Here is a 19,610-nt window from a genome sequence, read left to right as displayed (position 1 = left end):
GGGTCAGGCCGCTCTCGGCTCTTGGTGGCTGGAAGGGAGCGGGGCACAGTCCTGCAGCTTGCACGGGTCTGCCCTGCCTGAGCAGAGGTTTGAAAGGGGGCGTCTCGCTCTGGAAAAAGCACCTGATCTTGGTTTAAACGTTGCCCACCATGGAGCATCCCTGCAAAGCCTGCTACAAATCTGCCTCTTGTTTGGAGTGTGACTGGATCCAACCTCCGCTCCCAGCCACTGGGTCTTGGTACCCCTGTGCGGTGCTCAAACTGTGCGCACTGCGGACTGCCTGGCCCTTCCACACTGGCGGTGGGCTCTATCCAGTGTATGGGAGGGGTACATCGGGGCCTGATCTGGCCACACAGGGGGTAGCGGGCAAGGCCTGGCTCTGACCCTGCCTCACTAGACAGGGAGCTTGACCTGGACCTGGTCCAGCCTTGGGGTTAAGCAATTTGGCAGCCAGGAGGGATGGCAGTATTACATCCCGCGGCTGCTCTGCTGCAAGCCTTAGGAGGAGAGGCGGACAGATATGGGACTGTTCAGCCTCGAAAAGTGAAGACTTCGGGGGGTTTTGGTGGCAGCTTACACATATATCAGGGGAGCACATCGGGGGCTAGGCGAACAGCTATTCCCCAAAGCGCCCCAGGGGAAAACCAGGAGCAAGAGTCATAAACTCCTAGAAGAAGGTTTCAGGATGGATATAGGGAAAACTTTTTCATGGTTTGCACGACCAGATTCTGGAATCGACTCCGCGCGGGGTGGTGCAGGCACCTACCTGGAGATGTTCAAAAGGAGACTGGGCACACACCTTGCTAGGGTGATTTGACCCCCGCAGTCTTTCCTGCCCAGAGCAGGGGGGCTGGACCCAAGGATCTCACGAGGTCCCTTCCAGCCCTAAATGTCTGTGAATTTATGAATCCATGAGTCACATGGTCCAGATGCCACGGCTCCGTGGGCCAGATTTGGCCCAGGGCTGGGGGCGAGCACCCATATGCTGGATGGACAGAAGAGCCCATGATCTCACCTGGATCCACCTGGTAGATACCTCAACCGTGATTGAGTTTCCTTTAACCTTCTCTGTGCCCGTGTTTGACAGAGGTGTGTCTAACAACTGCCCTTCATTTGGGTTCAACATATGAAGCCAGGAAGATTTTGAACTAAAACCCAGGCTTGGGATAGCACCCAAAGCAAAGGCAGATGAGAGCCTCCTCTGACCTCCGTGCCAGGATGGCAGACAGCTTTGGTTGAGTGGGGCGGAGGCAGAAAGAGAGGCAGCTCAGAAAGAGCCAGAAATGAAACTACAAGTTTTTCGAAGTCCCAGTCGCACAACCCAGCAGCACAACGGGCAGTTAAATGGCAGATAATATAGGTAAGTGTCCAGTGCTGCACCTGGCCTGCACTCTGATGGGCACCACCCATACAGGAAAGAGATCTGGGAGTCACCGGGGACAGTTCATACATCAGCTCCGTGCTCAGCAGCCATTAACAAGGCAAACACCATTTTTGGGATGATTAGAGAAGGGAATTGTGATCCTAGCAGAAAGTATCATGATGCCCCTTTCTAAATGCATGGTGCATCCCTACCTTGAATACTGCACCCACGTCTGGTCCCCAGATCTCAAAAAGGATGTAGAAGAAATAGAGAAGGTGCAGAGAAGGGCGGCAAGGCTGATCAGTGGCACGGGGGGCATCCATAGGAGGAGAGACGAACAGCACCAGGCTTATTCCAGTTAGAAAAGTGGCGCTTGAGGAGAGACATAATGAAAGTTTAGGAAATGCTAAATGGCAAAGAGAAAGTCAATAGCAATTTCTTATTTATTGACTCGCACAAGACGAGAACTGGTGGGGGTTGCCAAATGAAACGAGTAGGTAGTGAGTTTAAAAGTAGCAAAAGGCAGTTCTTTTTCACCCATCATATCATTAAAGTGGGGGCCAGATGTGCTGGAAGCTGACAGTTAAAGCCAGGCTCATAAAGGGGTTGACACATACTTGGAGGAAAGGGGCATCGGTTGCTATTGAGCACGGGAGTGAGGGGTACGGCCTCTGAATCAGATCATCCTGGACTTTAAATGCTGGAGGCTGCAAGGGCGAGAGGAACGGGGGAAAAACCCTGCTCGGACCCAGTTTACTCTCTCTTTCAGCCTCTGCTCTCTGCCCCTTTGCGACGCAGCACCCTGGGCACGATGGACCTCTGGTCCATGGCAGCTCTTGCACTCTGTGTGAAGCTGAGAAGGACCCTAGGGAGATTTGGGGCTTGGTGCTGGCTGGGAGAGGCCAGGAGATGTGAACCTGGAAACCATCTCCCATTGCTCCATCTCCCTGTATTCAGGGAAATGGGGCTTTGCAACCTCCTTTGTCTATAGACAGGAGTGCAGCAGTGCTGTCCTCAGCTTCTTCTCACTGGCGAGGACCAGAAAGACCCCAAATTTCTGCCCAGCTGCTTGGGTCAGAAGAGCTAACAGACCCATCCTCCCCCAGCCGTACTGCTCTGCCCATTACAGCGTCACCTGCCCACCCTTTCAGCACAGACTATGGTTGCGGTGTCAAAGAGCACAGGCCGAGCACCGGCCCCTGTGGGGCTGTGGAAACCCCCTCCCTGCAGCACAGACCCAGCACCCAGCTCACTTTTAATGCCGTGTTAATGGTGTTGCGTTTCCACTCCTTAATTAAAACATCACGTGGGGCCAGGCCAGTGCCTGCGGGAAGCAAAGCCTGGGCCATCAATACTGTTATCTTTATTAACCAAACTTGCAATTCCGTAAGGAAACATAAGTAAGTTTGCTTGGTGGAAACTATTTTCCATAAGCCCAGGCTGATTAGCATTAATTATATCACCAGCCACTAAGTCTTTATTAATTAAGTCTTCATTTGAGCCAGGAATTGGGTGCAGATGATGTTGGGGACTGCGACTGAGCTGTCGCACTCCCACACTTAGGGCTTTGTCTCACAAGAGGAGAGGAGCATGGGGTAGTGGTTAGAGCAGTAGACATGGCATTGAGACCCAGGTTTTGCTTTGGGGGTGGTGCTGGGTACCAGTTAAAGCATGTCACTGGGATGCCAGGCTCCTGGGACCCATTTCGCGTGGCCACTAAGTCCCTCTGTGTACCAGAACAGCTCGCCAGGTAAGCCCTGCACTCTCTCCGAGTGCCGCTTCAAGCCCCTTCCCCTGCCTGATCTGCTGCTCTGCTTTCTGCTCCATGACCCTTGACCCCCTACCCTTTCTACTGCTCTGCTTTCTGCCCAGTCCTCTACTCTGCCGCCTGCTCCCTGCCTTTTCTGTCCCTGTGCTGCCTGCTTCTATCCTCAACCCGTCGCATGCTGCTCGCACAGGCTGCCCCTGGAAGTTGTGGCACGCGTGCTGTGAGCTGGCCACCCCTGTCGTAGAAGGATTTACCTGCTTCATGCTTCCATTGCCCTTCCATTGCCCTTCTATCCAGGGGGTGCCACAAGGCTCTCTATGGACTGCAACGAGCCTGGTGGCACTGGGCTGGAGCCCCGGCACCTTCCAGGGCATCCAAACCACAGCATCTCCTGCTGTTGTAGCCCCCCAGCCTCCGGGGACTCCTAGGCAAAGGGACCTGCTGCTGAGCAGCTGCTTGTATAGCAGCCACCCCACCCCTGCCCAGCTGGGACTGGGCTCAGGTGTACTGGAGTCCTCCTGTTGACTCTCCGCTGGTTGGAGGGGCCTGATTCACCCTGTCCCAGAGCAGACAGCAGAGCCCCAAAACCTTTCCCTGGCTTACGGTCATTTCTAGAAGATGCGGCAATGCAAACCAGGCTGGGACCCGCCGTCGCAGCCTTTGCAAAATGGAGCTTTTGGGTTTCTGGAGCCTTGGAAAGCTCCTTCAGAGGCATGCAAACATGTGCATTTGTCTCCCTTCCTGAGCTCAGCCTTATCTGCTTTTGCTGCAGAGCTGACAAAGGACCCTTTAGTGTCCCGAAGTGGGTCCAAGCCCCTGCAGAGCTCAGCAACTCCCCCCAGCCACCCCGCCTCTCATTAAAGAAAAGCACCCTTTGGCAATCAACCCCCACCGCTTTGTCTGCCCTAATGCACTCCTTTGGAGTCACCCATAATCCCCAAACGTCCCTCCTTCCCACCGCTCCCCTCTCAGCTGCCTGTGGCTGCATGGCACATTCCCTTTGTCCCGGCAGAGGGGCCTTGAACATGCACCCCCGTGTCCCCCACTGCCTAGTTCCCCCCGATACAGGTGAGGGAAGCACTGTTACAAGGGCAGTCAGCTCTTCTCCTTACACGACAGCAGCCTCAGCTGCTAGGATCACAAAGCAAGCCCAGTGGGGCTCAGCGGCACAGAGGGAAAGCCGCCCCCCCCCAGCTAAGGTGATCTCCTTAGAAAGCAGTGGGCTGAACACCCCTGATGCCCCATGGATCCACGCAGGCAATGCATCACTTTGCTCTCAGCACGTGCTGCCAATGTGAGTACTTGTTCCCTGCCAGGGGATCCAGTTGTGTGCCCCTGCAATGCTGCTGGGCAGCCGTGCCCCCTGCACAAAGCCAGGGAGGGAGAACCCCAGTGAGTTCAATGAGCCGGTGCCCAGCTCTGTCTCCTCTTCCCCCTGCTTGCTGAAGCCCTTACAAGAAAGGACACAATGGCTAGCTCCAGAGACTTGGCCCCAGCGGGTTATGGGGGTCTCCCTGCACCTGGAATCCAAGTCCAAGATGGAAATACCCAGCATTACAGGTTCAAATCCTGCTCCTTCCAAGATGGGGTTGAACCACAGCCAGCCCAGCAGGGCCCAGGCTTGTCGCCTTCCCATTGCCTTTGCCTCCTGGTGAAGTCTCAGTGGGCACTTGGTCTGAGCTCTGCCTTTGCTGCTGCACTGAGGAAATTGCCTGGCACTCAGCTTGCATCTAAAAAACAGCGGGAACCTCAGCAGAGCCCAGTGCGACTCTCCCACCCCCGACTCTGCAGTGCTGATGGGCTCATTTCCAGAACCGGTGGCATTGTGCGCACGGTATTTCTTCATCCACCGAATTATGCTTCCCGCCCCCTGCATCTGGCCACCCTCTAGCGACCCTGCTCTCCATTAAGCAGTTCATTTCTTATGCAAATCTGCCTCTTCTTCAGTCCCTCAAGGAACGAGGCGGGAGCGCGGCCGGAGTCCAGCCAGCTGGAAGTGTGCTCAAATGCAAGCCGAGGCCGGTTTTCATCTGCATCTCCAGCATGCAGGATGGAGAGGAGCCCTGCTGGGAAGATGGATCGATTCAGAGAACTGCTGATGGATGGTCAGAGATTCTGTACATCTGAGCAGCTTTGCCCAATGCTCCCTTGGTGGCACCCATCCGCCTGTCTCCGTTCCACTGGTTTTATGCCAGAGATGCAATCCTGGGTGGGGGAAAAAGGATACCTTCTCACCCTGAAGACTTTACGATCTAAAAAACTCATGCAAAGAGGACAAACTTCACTGTGAGAAACAGCAGAAAGGCTCCCCTGGAGCACAGAAAGACCATGTTCTGGTTTCAGTCAAACTGGTATAAACCTGAGCTAAATCTGTGGACTTCAGTGGAATCACTGTGGCTGCGAGCAGGAGTGTAAACCAAACATATTTCCCTTTCCTTCTCTTATTGCTCCGTCCGTCTGTGTAGGAGCCTGCCTCCCAATGTATTTATACTGGTTTAATCAGCTCTTATGCGGGGATATAGAGCAGATGTATGATGCGTCGGAGGAAGTGAGTTTGGACTCACAATATGCAGCTCTGATTTAGTCAGTCTGTAAGGTGCATCTCTATCCGGCGTTCTACATGACGTACAGCCGTGCACTGGTACAACTTGCTAGAGTCCAGTGCAGAAGGACCCTGGGCAAGATCAGAGGTAAAACTCCACCCCTGTAAAATACCACGTGTCATGGCTAACCACGTGCTCAACAGCCAGGTTATCACCTGCTCTCTACCCCCTTGGTGGTGAGACATTGGAATACCACCTATTGCACGCGCCTGTTCTGCGATAGGTGCTGTACATCTGTTCACTTTAGATACCAGTCTACTTAGGATCCTATCCTGGGATAGAAAACCGGTATCAGTTACACCAGTTGGGTGTCTAGGGACTATCTATACTGCTAAGTGGGTGCATCCATACATGCCAATTTAAGGCATGTTAGCCATTTTTAAGGCACATTAAGGTTGCGGGTCTACACGTGCGTGCCTTTAATGTGCTCTAAAAATGGCCATTTTAGGCTATTCATGCCTAAATTTGATACCTGCAAAAGCAAAATTTAGGCATGAATAATTAAAGCACTGTAGTGCACGTGTAGATGCGTTATGGCACATTAACACTGTGTATGTTGACTAACTTGGGGCTAACTTGAGTCCCAAGTTGGTCCACACACTGTGTTAATGAGCCTTAGCATGTGCACGTGTAGACATGCGCCTAAATGCGCATTAGGCAAATGCACATTAAGTTTAGGCGTGCGTAAAAGCATGTGTAGACATGCCCACTCCCAGTACCCACCACCATAGTGTCCAGGAGCTACGTAAGACTTTTCATCTCACATAGTAACTTAAGGTAGCAGTGGCAGCTCCATTAAGAACCAATCTAGATCTTGATCCCCTTTTTGACACCCCTTTGCTCATCCTTGTTCCAGCCAGTAGAGCTGAGATCCCAGAGGACGGGCTGTTCACGATGGTAACTGCAGTCCAGGGAGAGAGAAAAATCCCATCAAATTCCACCCGCTAAATTCCTCCGCAGAGCATGCAGCGAACGAGGACTAAACGTCGTGTCGTCTACAAGCGCCCATCGATACCGTCTGGAGAGGCATCTCGGGGTGCATCTACAAACGCTTCTTTGGGAGTTTGCCCTGTTGCTAACAGTAAGATCCAGCCAGCTGTTGAGAAAACATGAGGTGGGGGTGAAACAAAAGCCCTGTCATTGGCGCCCAGGCGGGAGAGGTGGGGAAGAAGCTGGCGTTTTTGCGGGTCATTCATCACTAGTCAAAATACACAAGACAATTGAAATGGAGCTGGGTTTCACTACACAAGGGGGAAAAAATCTCTACTGCAAACAACCACAGGAAAAAAATGCCTTACAAGGCGGACACGGCCTGGCAGATTGATGGCGTTTTAATCCCAAAGCCGCGGCAATGAATCTTCTCATTGGAAGCGCCGTAGACAGAGTGTCATTCACACAGTCCCGCGGCATGAGGAGAAGACAGCTGCTAAGCTGTTCAGGAAGCAGCAGTGACTCCCCAGACAAGGAGGCAGGGGAGACGAGGGCTCGGAGAGTGAATATGGGTATGGAAAGAGGCCGGGAGCTCGGGGGAGAGACCATTGTGCTCAAGTTGTTTGTGGTGGAGATTAGCCCCAAATCCAGCAACGCGTCTGTCTGGCTACAGGCGCCTGGCACCCTGGCTTCACGCGAGCTGCCACCCAGAGCCACATTGGCAGCCATGGGGCTGGTAGGCCTCCACTGCGAGGTCTCCAGAGGTCTTCACCGGATCCTGGCTGCATCCCGGGGTGCATGGGGAGGAACCTCCCTCTGCCGAATGGCCCCTTGGGCTTGTCTCAGCCTGGCCCCGAGACCTTGTGCTGAAGCCACGGACATGGGACGTGTGTCCTTACACGTGGCACCAATGCCAAATGCAGGGAGAAGCAAAGCAGGAGCCCACGAAGGGGCTGAGAGCTGAATCCATGTTAGCTGAACATGCCTGCTCATGTGCGCACACATTCCCCACCACAAATGCCATGGGACTGTCCAATCCACGCTGTGCTCCTGGTGCTGCATGGGCAGATGCTCCCACAACACTAGTGATGTGGACGTGTCCTGAGGCAGGTGCTTCCACTGCAAGGGTTTTCCAAATTCATTAGGGTGGTGGCTCTTAGCCTTAGCATTGGCTAATGGCCTACCTGGAATCCCACCTCCTCCCTGGCTATCACCAGAAATGCACCACGCGCTGCATTTGTAGTGTGGTCACGGATGCTGGCGGCATCATTCGACAGAGAAGGCCGTGGGCAGCACCTAACGATCTCCAGGAGTGTACAGAGTTATGGGCAATGTGCCATATTCTCCTGGGCTGCCAGAGGGGAATGAGACACTAGCCAGAGTCACTGTGCCCAGCTCCCAGCACCACTACCCTGCAATAACGGTTTGGCTGCCTCCTGAGACCACTTTGATGCCAAGGCACTGCCTTATTATAGCTCGGCAGCAAGCGGTCCATTGCAATAGCCTTCTTGGGTCCCAGCAGGAACCCCCCCTGAGCCTGGGGGACAATCCAGGTGGTCCTGTTAAATGAACCTGCCAATGTCACAAGTGCCTTTGGCTTGTGACGAAGTCTGGGAGGGAGAGATGTCATACTTCATTTATTTCTCTAAATATTCCCTTTGCAGACAGCTTCTGTGCTACCATGATGGGAGTGTCTGGGAGGTGCTAGGAGTCGTACATAACTCTTGATAGAGAAAGTCCCAGCACCATGATGGGGCTTAGGAGCTGTAGAGGCCAGGCAGACAACAGAGGGAAGGGAACAGAGTCTTCAGTGCAACATCCCCGAGCAGGCCCATGGGAGAACAAAGGTGTCCTGGGGAAACCCAGGTGTCCTTGGAGCCCGTCGGGCACTGGATCGCACTACATATCACTGCATAAAGATGCCACGGGCTTGCCTAGTTCCCCAGAGCGTGCATGAAGTCCTGGCTGTCCCAGGGACTGCAGGCACTGTGGCTCTCATCTATCGTCATTCCCACAGCCGAGGACAAGACTGGCACATGGAGGTGAGGCAGTGCTGAGTTGGCTGGTGGCTCCGCACCTTCTGGGCCTGGGCGGGAAGGTGCCTTCTCTCCACAGTGGTCTCACGAGGGGTCTGAGCAGGAGCTGGCCCTGTTGGCTTGTGTTGCTTCCCTGCTGCGAGCTCCCCGGCTGGCCCTCTGGTCTCAGCCCTCTCCAGAGACATGGGGCACAGCCCTCCCTGCCCCTGCGACAGCCAGCGGATGCTCTGGCTTGTGGAAGCACTTAGCCACGCAGCACCAGACACTGCTCCTGGCCATCATCCCCAGCTGGACCCAGCCTGCCAAGCCCTCTGATCTGACCCCCGGTGCCAACTCCGCCAGCCTTCAGCTTTGGGCCGTTGCTTTGAAACATGTCTTCATCAGTGACTTGGACGAGGGAGTGAAGTGTACTCTGTCCAAGTTTGCAGATGACACAGAGCTATGGGGAGAAGTGGACACGCCGGGGGGCAGGGAACAGCTGCAGGCAGACCTGGATAGGTTGGACAAGTGGGCAGAAAACAACAGGATGCAGTTCAACAAGGAGAAATGCAAAGTGCTGCACCTAGGGAGGAAAAATGTCCAGCACACCTACAGCCTAGGGAATGACCTGCTGGGTGGCACGGAGGTGGAAAGGGATCTCGGAGTCCTAGTGGACTCCAAGATGAACATGAGCCGGCAGTGTGACGAAGCCATCAGAAAAGCCAATGGCACTTTATCGTGCATCAGCAGATGCATGACGAACAGATCCAAGGAGGTGATACTTCCCCTCTATCAGGCGCTGGTCAGACCGCAGTTGGAGTACTGCATGCAATTCTGGGCGCCACACTTCAAGAAGGATGCGGATAACCTGGAGAGGGTCCAGAGAAGGGCCACTCGTATGGTCAAGGGCCTGCAGACCAAGCCCTACGAGGAGAGACTAGAGAAACTGGACCTTTTCAGCCTCCGCAAGAGAAGGTTGAGAGGCGACCTTGTGGCTGCCTATAAGTTCATCACGGGGGCACAGAAGGGAACTGGTGAGGTTTTATTCACCAAGGCGCCCCCAGGGGTTACAAGAAACAACGGCCACAAGCTAGCAGAGAGCAGATTTCGACTGGACATTTGGAAGAACTTCTTCACAGTTCGAGTGGCCACGGTCTGGAACGGGCTCCCAAGGGAGGTGGTGCTCTCCCCTACCCTGGGGGTCTTCAAGAGGAGGTTAGATGAGTATCTAGCTGGGGTCACCTAGACCCAGCACTCTTTCCTGCCTATGCAGGGGGTCGGACTCGATGATTTATTGAGGTCCCTTCCGACCCTAACATCTATGAATCTATGAATCCTCCTGGCTTGCAAATACCTCCTCTAATCCACACCATTCCCTGGGAGGGGTGCGCAGGGAGCAGCTGCCCCCGCTTCAAGCCACCTCTCCACCAGCCTCTCCTTGTAGTTCTTCTCCCTGCAACCTCCTTCCAAAGCAGTGAGAGCAAAGCGGATCCCCCGCTGTCTTCACCCCAAGCAGACTGGGCCAGTGCGGTCACTTGGCCTCTGCAGGCTGCTGCCGCCCCAGTGCTGCACCAGCTAAGAGGCCTTCAGGAACAAGAAGGGCCTGACAGATTGGGCAGGGAGCAGAAAGCAGAGCAGCAGATCAGGTGGGGAGCACAGGGAGCAGAACGCAGAGCAGAACCTCATATACAAGTGAGTGATGTGGGCATGGGTAGGCAAATGTGACAATGCCGCACCACCAAGGGGCATCTCCCAATGCAGCGGGGCCTAGAAGTGGTGCAGAAGCTGGAGGAGACTTCAGCAGAGCTGTGCTCTGGGAGCTGGTACCAATGTGCTCTGCCTTCGGTGGCTGGAGTGGCTCCACAAAGCCTGTTCTCCCCAAAGGATCCCCTCAGTCCTGCTCAGGCGGGAGGCCAGAGAAAAGGGGGGCAGGTCAGAGGGGCAGGCACACATGGAGGGGTGCATTTGGGGCACCCTCAAGGCTGCCTGTCCATGGTCATTGCCCAGCAGCAGCCTTCCTACCACATCCTGTCCTCCCACGGGTCTCCCAGGTAATGCCGGGGTGGATTCCTTCAGGACCTGCCTCTTATGGACTGGAGCAAAGTTCTGGCCAGGAACGAGATGAGATTTTCCAAGGGCTGTGATTTCGTACAGGGCCTAGCACAACGAGGTTGCGCCCCATGACAGGGACCCCTGGGCTCTCTGGTATCAATCGTAACCACCATGTGAAGGGCCATGCAATGGGTGAAAGCTCTCCCAGCGTACTGACAACCTCTCTGAGCCAGCAAGCTCTAGACCAGGCTCACGGCAGGTGTGCCATGGGCAGCCTCTTGCCTGGCACATGGCAGATCGGGGACGGGGAAGGACTGAACAGGGGGCAGAAAGCAGAGCAGCAAATCAGGCAGGGGAAGGGGCTTGGGGTGGCACTCAGTGAGGGTGCAGGGCTCACTTTGTGGCACACCTGGCAGGGCACAGCTGGCTGCTCTGCCCACGGGGCTCTCCGTCAGGGAGGCCTGACAGCAGTACCAGAAAACAGGGCTGAGGGGTGAGCCAGTGCCACCAAGCTGTCCCTCCATCACGAAGTGCTTCTGCTGTCTCCCCTACACTCGTCGTGCTCTTCCCCTGGCCTGCCCGAGCTAGGGAGCTTCCAGAGACAGAAGCACAGGGCTGGGAGTCCAGTGCCCTGCATTTATAGGCAGCCGCTGAGCCTCAGCGCCGGAGACGTGGGGCTGGAAGCGACCTTCGGAGGTCACATCTCATCCAACCCCTGCCTGGGGCAGGATCAGCCCTGTGCAAACCAGCCCAGACAAACCCATCATTTAAACTCTTTGTAAAACTACCGCCAACCCTGACACGGCACAGGGAAGGAGCTGGGCAACACGTGCTGTTGGAGGATGCTGAGAAAGGGGTTGTGCCCCACACGGTAGGAGAAGGCAAATTCCCCCGGTGCCTGTGACAGGCTGACCCCAGGGGACAGTCCTTCCTGACCCTAAATGGGGCAATGGGTCTGACCGTGAGGACCCTATAAAAGAGTCCCTATACTTTTTGCCCGGGGCTCTGGTCTGGCAGTGGTTTCTGTACCAACTTCCACTGCAGTTAGAAGCTCTCATGCGTGCGAAGCGGAGAGGCCGCAGGGGCAGGGCCAGGCTCTGCAGCATTTCTTGTGTGTCACAGCATGGAGGGAGCCTTGAGAGACGGCTTCCTTTAGGGGCCAGGGGCTCCCTGCCACCCTCCTGGGATGCTGGGGCTGGCCATGCAGGCTTGGGGTGGGGGAAGATCATGGCTGTTGTCCTGTGAGGCTGTCCCCCAGGCGAAGAGTCGGACCTCTCTCCTGGCCCTGCCTGTTCCGCTCATTCCTCAGTGCCGGGCTCTGTTTATTTGTGCATCCACAAAATGCCTCGTCCCCTGCCCTCCAGCGCTGGAGAGCTCATAAATAACAGTGCTCCATCTTCCCCCGGCCGCACCAGGAGAGGTCCGTGAATAACGTGGGACCGGCTGGCGCATGGCCTGGATGAGACCCCGGTGAGCAGCACGGCTGTGGCAGCCCCTTGTCACCGCTCTCCTTCATCCCCCCATGTGGAGGCAACCGCCCGATGGCTCTCAGGAGCTTTAATGGCTATCACGGCAGCTCTTGATTGATCTAATTGCCTTCCCAGTTCTCCCCCTCTGCCAGATGCTGATGGATGAAGGAGGACTACAGGAGGAGACAAATGGCTTGCTGCTGCAATGGTCCGGGCATGCGGTCTGGTCTCCAGAGCAGGGACGTGTAAGCAAACTGACTTGCCTTTTGCATGCCTCTCCTGGCTGCCTTCTATCCTTGAGCCAAAATCCCCATGGAGGTGATGGGAGATAAAGCTCAGGGCAAGATACAATGACCCACGGATACTCCTCGCTTCATGCAGCGCTGTCCTTGGCTAAAGAGGACTCTGACCTGTGCCCACAGACCGCTGAGAGGAGGAGAGACTGGGGTTGGGAGACACACGAAGCAGAACTGCTGCAGTCTCTGGAGATCATGAAGTTGTGACCTGAGAAGCTGTGGCCCTGCTCTGTGCCCTGCTCCACCCCAGCAGCCCTTGGGATGGAAGAGTCATGAACTCAGATATGTTTGCTCTGCAATCATGACAGACATAAGGGGCTGCCAGTCCATCCCCCGTCCTTCTCCACCACCTCAGGCCTCACATTCGTGAGTGAACAGAGCTGCCTTCCTAATCCTGTGTGCTCGCTTTGCACCAACAAAGCCAAAGCAGGCGACCAGACCCTGGAAATACAGTTGTGCTTGGAGAAGAAACTGGGACCTCAGGTTAGATAAGCATCTAGCTGGGGTCATCTAGACCCAGCACTGTTTCCTGCCTATGCAGGGGGTCGGACTCGATGATCTATTGAGGTCCCTTCCGACCCTAACATCTATGAATCTATGAATCTATGACCCTGGCATCTGGGGATCCTGGACCTGGGGCAAGAGGCTGAGGCAGAGTTTCCTGATCCTCCGCATCTCAGGGGGCTGCAGTGATGATAGTGGCAGTGGTGTAATAGAGCCCGTCGCAGGGCAGAGGGCCCAGTCTGGCATGTGTATCACCGGTGGTGTTGTGTGCCAGCAATGAGGCAAGGCACAGGGAAACCCACTCTTTTAGCACTGAACAAGGGACTTCACCACAACAGTGTTACCACAGGTCTTCTGCCTACAGCTTTACCTGGAGCACAGGGCTCGGAGGGGGTCTCTGGGGCCCTTGAGCTCACCCCCCCGCATTCGCAATCATAAAATCATAGAGAAGTGGGGCTGAAAGGGAGCTCCAGAGGTCCCATCTTGTCCAACCCCTGCCTGAGGCAGGGTCAGCCTTGTGCAAACCATTTCAGACAAACCCATCATCTAACCTCTTATGTAAAACTACCGTCAACCCTGACACTGCACAGACCTCACACCTGAACCTGCCACGGATAAAGCAGGGGGGCCGTGGCAGCCAACATCCTGCGGTTATAAAAGGCTGTGAATATACACTCAAGAGACCCCCAGGCAGAGGGCTGTGCCCCCACTATAGGCAGAAGGCAAAAAGGAAGGCAACCCCCCCATCTGTACCAATCTGACCGAGGGGTAAAATTCCTTCCTGACCCCAAATCTGGCAGCAGTTTGATCCTGAGCAGAGGGGCAAGATCCTCTAGCCAGGACCCTCCAGCAGGAACACTGGCACCATCCTCAGCCTGGGCTGCAGCCAGCACCCAGCGCCTTTGAGAAAGACTCAAATGCACCCTGAGACTTGTAGCAGAAAGGAGCGGAGCCAGCTACCAGTAAAGCCCAGAAGCCTGGGAAACCCTCATAGTGGGACACAGTCATCATTACACTTTTATCCTCCCCACCCAGTGACTGCCCAGTCTCTTTGTTGAACAGCTCTAGCGATGGAGAGCGCACAATTTCCCTGGCCATCCATCCCACTGCCTCCTTGCTCTGACAGCAAAGATGTTTTTTCCTGATCTCCAATCTAATTTACCTGCTTTGCTGCAACTTCAAGCCACTGGTCTGCGTCCTACTCTGCAGCAAGAGAAAAAAGAAGTAAGAGAAAAGCTGGTCTGCTTTCCCTCTTCTTTATGGCAGCCCCTCAGGCATTTGAAGACTGGTATCATGTTCGCTCTTAAGTGCCTTTTCTGCAAGCTGAACGTGCCTAGCTCTCCCACCGGAAGATTTTGATCCAACGAGTCCCTAAAATCACCACTTCCAACCTGAAAATATGGCAAGAAGGCATAGCCAGAGATGCCAGGGGCAGCCTGCAATGTGCCCAGACAACTGCAGGGAGATGAGGGCACTCCCAAGGTCCTGCCCTGCAGTGACAGGGAAGGAGCTGGTCCATACATGCTTGGAGGATCTGCAAACCATGCCCGGTGCTACATGGTGCATGTTTAAGGCAAAAACCCCTCACACCACAGGTCTGCTGCTCAGCTAGAGTGGGGCAGGCCCACTAGGTCCTTAGCTGGTGAGGTTGCCAGGAGGCAGATTTCTCTGCGAGAGCTAGGGCATGGAGGGAAGGAGATTGCTGGTGCTGGGAACTGCCTGATCAGCATCTTTCCCAGCCCCCTGGAGACCCAGAGGGTTCAGGGTTTTTTGGAAATTTTTTTCATATTCTAGGTCAAATTAAGCAAATCATTTCTGAATCCTTTTGATTGAGCAAATCTCAGTCATTCAAACACCGTATGTGGTCCTACAATCAGCAAGTATCCTTCACCCCAGCTTTTGCAACCTAGGGCTTCAGATACTCCCAAATCCATTGGCAGGCATCCTATGTGCAGGCCAAGCCTGGAGGCTTGAGGTTCGGATGTCCCGGGGTCTCACTTGCCCTTAGCCAAAGGCCACAGAAGCAAGCTAGGGAGGAGTCCCGCATTTCCATGAAGCAGGTGTGTAGCCGAGATCCTCCCACTGGAAGCTGGCCAGTGGGAAACTAATTACAAGACTTGTAGGGTGTCCTGTCCGCAGTGCTTTGGACAGGGGCGCACCCTCCACTACACATTGCCATTTAAATCCATCTCGGTTCGGCTAACAGACCAGTGCAGCGACTGCACTGGATCTTAGCCCACATCCAGGAGTCTCCCTGGCTGCAGCGGGGCAGGATGAATGCAGCAGCAGAGAAGAAGAGCTACTGGGACAACCCAGCTCCAGTTCCCTGAGCCCCCTCAGCCATGACTGGGGCTCTGTAGCACTGCTTTGCCGTGTTCCCAGATGCCCTCCTGAGCATCCTCGAGACACAGACCCACGATTTCCTCCCTGCAGAGCGATGGGCCACCAGCGTCCCTGCCCGGGGAGAGGTGGGGAGCTGCATTCATCTGAAGCCAGCGGTGCACCTCCTACCAAGAAACCCCATCATAGGCTGTTCCACGTGCTGCCTGGTCCTGCTAGTGGGATTAAAGGTAACAAAATCCCCACCCCTTCCACGGAAACCACTTGCAGGCACTTGCAGCACTCCACAAATAAAGCGAGTTTGCTGGATCTCATGCTGGGCATTTGTTTGTGGCCCGGCCTCAGTTAATATTGCTGCAAACTAGGGGCCACCTGCTGACGTGAGTGTAGGCAGGCAACCGCCCAACCTCTGGATCTCAGGGTACACATAAGAGGTCTGGTCAAATCCATGCACTGTCTGAGTTGGAGTCCAAGTTTACCTTCTTTCTGGCTTTGCTTCCATCCCCGGGATCAAAGCCGCTCCACGCCGAGCTGCGCTCGGTGCCAGGCGTTCCCTCCGGACCAGACGGGGTCCTGCGTGCTCCTTCCAGCTTTCTATGCTGATGTCAAATGGCTTCACATCATTTTTGCAGACATTGTGGCACCGAATAGAGGGCAACCCCACTTTCTAGAGCCGTCTTGAATCTTGCTATACAAAATAGGGAGACGGTCTCCTCCTGTTCTCCTGACATGCCTGACCCATTGCAACCTCCTCTTCTTGAAAGTGGTTTCTAAGAGTGTCAGTCCTACGTGCTCCATTATGTCTGCGTTCGGTGCTCTGTCTTCCCATTTTATTTTCAGGATCTTACACACACATCTCATGTAGAAGCTGATCGGTCTCTTGATGTGCCCAGCATATACAGTCTGTGCTTCAGAAACATAAAGCAGGGATGATGGCACACAAGTCTCATCTTCACCTTAGCCGATAGTTTACTGTTATTCCATGCACGTTTCTGTAATAGCCCGAAAATGAGTAGGTGACAGGCTTAAAACAAACGGGAGAAAGGACTTTTTTATGCAACACGTCGTTAACTTGTGGGATTCGTTGCCACGGGAGGGGGTGGAGGCGGAGAGCCGGGATCTAAAAGGGACTGGATGAATTCATCAGTGATACATCTATTAATGGCTACTGAACAGAACACCTCGAGAGGCTTCCCCCGGCGTTTCTAAACCAATAAATGGTGGAGGCAAGGGAGGGGATTGATTAGGGGACAGATCACTCTAGAGATACTCGGTTGGACGCTCTCCATGGATAGCATCCACCCCTGCCACTGTCAGAGACAGGATATGGCCTAGATGGACCACTGGGCTGACCCCATAGGGCGCTGCGTCTGTTTTTGGATGGGCAGCTCTGAGGCACAGACACGCAGGGTCCCTTCCTCCGGGCACTGCCGTGCTGTGGCAGGATAAGCATTCATGATGATTAATAGTAATTAGCAAAGTGCCCACAAGAGGCCCCAAGGTGGACAAGCAGAATGGCGGTAGAGATCCCAGCTGGGTGCAATGCTACCAGGGAGCCCAGAGCTGGGGAGTTAAGGGGGGCTGGTCTGGGGGGGGGGGTAGGGGTGTAGGGGTAGGGATTGAGGGGCCCGTCTAGTGGGGAGGCACTGACTGCACATGCTCTGCCCCAGCCTTCGCTCTTGCAAGGCCAGCCCAGGAGGCAGAGCTAGGCTAGAAAAGGAAGCAAGGGGATTTAGGAGCTGGATCACCCACCCCACAACACCCAACTCTGGGCTGCGGGACACTTGCTGGGAGCCAACGCTGGGCCAGCTCTAGTGAACCAACATCGAGTGTCCCTAGGGCTGCTGACTGCAGAGACCATTACATCCCAATTAATCTCATTACCGCCCCTTGGCATCATTCTCACAGCTGCTGTCGCTTAATAAAATGCTATCGACTAGCAATTAAAAAGCCATTCCCTGGGGGCTCTGGGCTGGGTGGCGGGAGAGCGTGGAGGGGGACCAGGCAGACGCCCTCGATAGATGGGCAAATAATGGCCATCGAGGTGGGATTAGTTACGCCGGTACCTAGGAACCCTCTCGAGCATTGCTGCCCTGGGCCTGTTTCCCGTCAGAGAAGATGAGGAAGAAACAACAGCTCGCTGAAGCCAGGAACGAGGATGAGCTGGAGGGCGAGGTTAGCCTGGGGAGGGTTGGATTCTGCATAACCATCCTCACCCCCGCAAATTCATCGTCCCCTCTGCTGCCACCCGGGTTTCTCAGTCTTCAAAAGCAATACAGGACCCCCACAAGCAAGGGGCGGGGGGCCTAGCAGTGCACTGTGCGCAATGGGGCTTTGGGGGAAGTGTGGCTTTGTGTGGGATTGTCCCCTGGGAGGGTTTTGCAGGGCTTTGCCAAGTGTCCATGCCCGGGTGTTTGCTTTCTGGCAGCAGAAAAGATGTGGGACATGGGACATACAACTCGTTCCCAGGATCGTGGCCCCCTGGGGTGAAGGATGCTGCAGGATGCAGGGGGGGAGGCTGCCCCCGCAGGGCTCAGGAAGCTGGGAGGTGCTCCCCCGGCCAGCATGGGGACTTCACAACCCCTGACCCCTGACCCTGGCCCTGGCCCTGACCCAGCTCACAAGCCGAGGGCTCTCCAAGCCCAGTGACGTCTTCCTAATAGGACCACTGCCGCCTCCTCCGCGAAGCCCTGCCCCACTGGCCATCCCAAAAGCAGGTGCTTTCCAGGTCGTGACCATCCCTGGATGGGCCCAATTCTGAGGCTGGAAGTGGGGGAGCACAGCAGAGGTTTCCCATGCCAGCTCCTCACCAAACCCCCAGAGCTAGGAAGTGGCTGGTGGAAACCCTCTCTTCAGACCCAGCTCAGGCACCAGCTCCTGTATTTTCCTTCCCTCATTCTTTCGGGGACGTGAAAACAGAGCCTGGGACATGCTGCAGTCTGGACCCAAGGCTCCCTGAATGCAAAGACTCCCGGTGACCTGGCTCGGGCTCCTCGAGGCGAGGTGGGACAGATCGGCAGGGTCTCCTCGGTCAGGCTGGCTGGTCCTTGTAATGTCCGCAGTGCTCGGTAAGGGTGGGTCTGTGGGGGCAGTGGTGCAGGCTCAGCCCCCTTTGATTCCTGCTCCACTAAACTTGAAGACCGACTGCCTGGGAAGAGCAGTGGGATTTCTATTTGAGCAGCAATGAGGGAGTTGATTGACTTCATAGCTCATTATCTTCTTCCAGATTCCTACTAATCTCTCTCCACTCCCCAGGTGCGAACCACCCTTTCTCCTTTTTGTTCGTCTTGCTATCCCACTATTCAAACAATCCCTTCCTCTGAAGTTGTGTTGGTTAGCCATTCCCAGGACTGTCTCTCTTCTGTTTCCTGCAGCCTGTTTTCAGCTCTAATTAAAAAACTTAACTCAGGTGTAGTCATACTCACTCAGGCATAGAAATGCTGATAGGGAAGTCTTGGATGCACTGCCCAGGTGCTCAAGAAGGCTAGATTTCATTTTATGACTCTCAACGGGAGACACGCATTTACTTATAATGGCTGCAGGACTAAATGTCACGATATCTTTAGACTATTTTTTGCCGACCATGGTGCGTGCGTGCATGTGTGCGTGTGTGTTTTAAACTTTATCTATTCTCTAGCAAATGAGTACACATTCCAATAAAGTTATATTTGTTTCTGCTTTGATCTTGAACTGAGTAATGCAGTCCTAGCCTCCTAGTTTATTGGTAAAACTTTTAGTTTCTCTTTAATTGGGGAAAAATAGGTGTGTTGTAATGTGCAGAGGGTTTGATGATGTGCTGCACACTCTGCAACCCCCACCCCAAAATCCTAGATCTGCCCACAGTGCTCAGACACTTCATTAGCCGGGACCAGAACCAGAGGAGAGAACAGTTTCATCAGGGCACCCCTGGCTTTGCCAGCTGGATGGCTTGGAGATTTTCAGGTGGCATTTCGGAGGCAAGACACGTCACGGCGGCGTGGCTGGCGGAGCTCTCCGGGGCATTGGGGGTATCGATCTCCAGGGCTCATCGATCGCCTGTTCTGGCTCAGGGATCGTGGCTGCTCCAGCCGCGCTCCTTGACATTCACTGACATTTTCCGAACGCTGCCTTTGAAGAGCAGCTCAGAAATTGTTCGTTCGTGACCCGGCGCTGCTTCTCTGGTGCACGCTGGAGGCCACAGACTCTACTGGGACGTGGCTGCTCATGGTCCGTGTGCCAGAAGGCCTCAGCTGCTGCCGACGGAGGTCCTGCTCTGTCACCATGACCCCAC

This window comes from Alligator mississippiensis, chromosome 7, assembly GCF_030867095.1.
Source record: "Alligator mississippiensis isolate rAllMis1 chromosome 7, rAllMis1, whole genome shotgun sequence".
Lineage (NCBI taxonomy): Eukaryota > Metazoa > Chordata > Crocodylia > Alligatoridae > Alligator > Alligator mississippiensis.
This window is presented reverse-complemented; position numbering follows the sequence as displayed.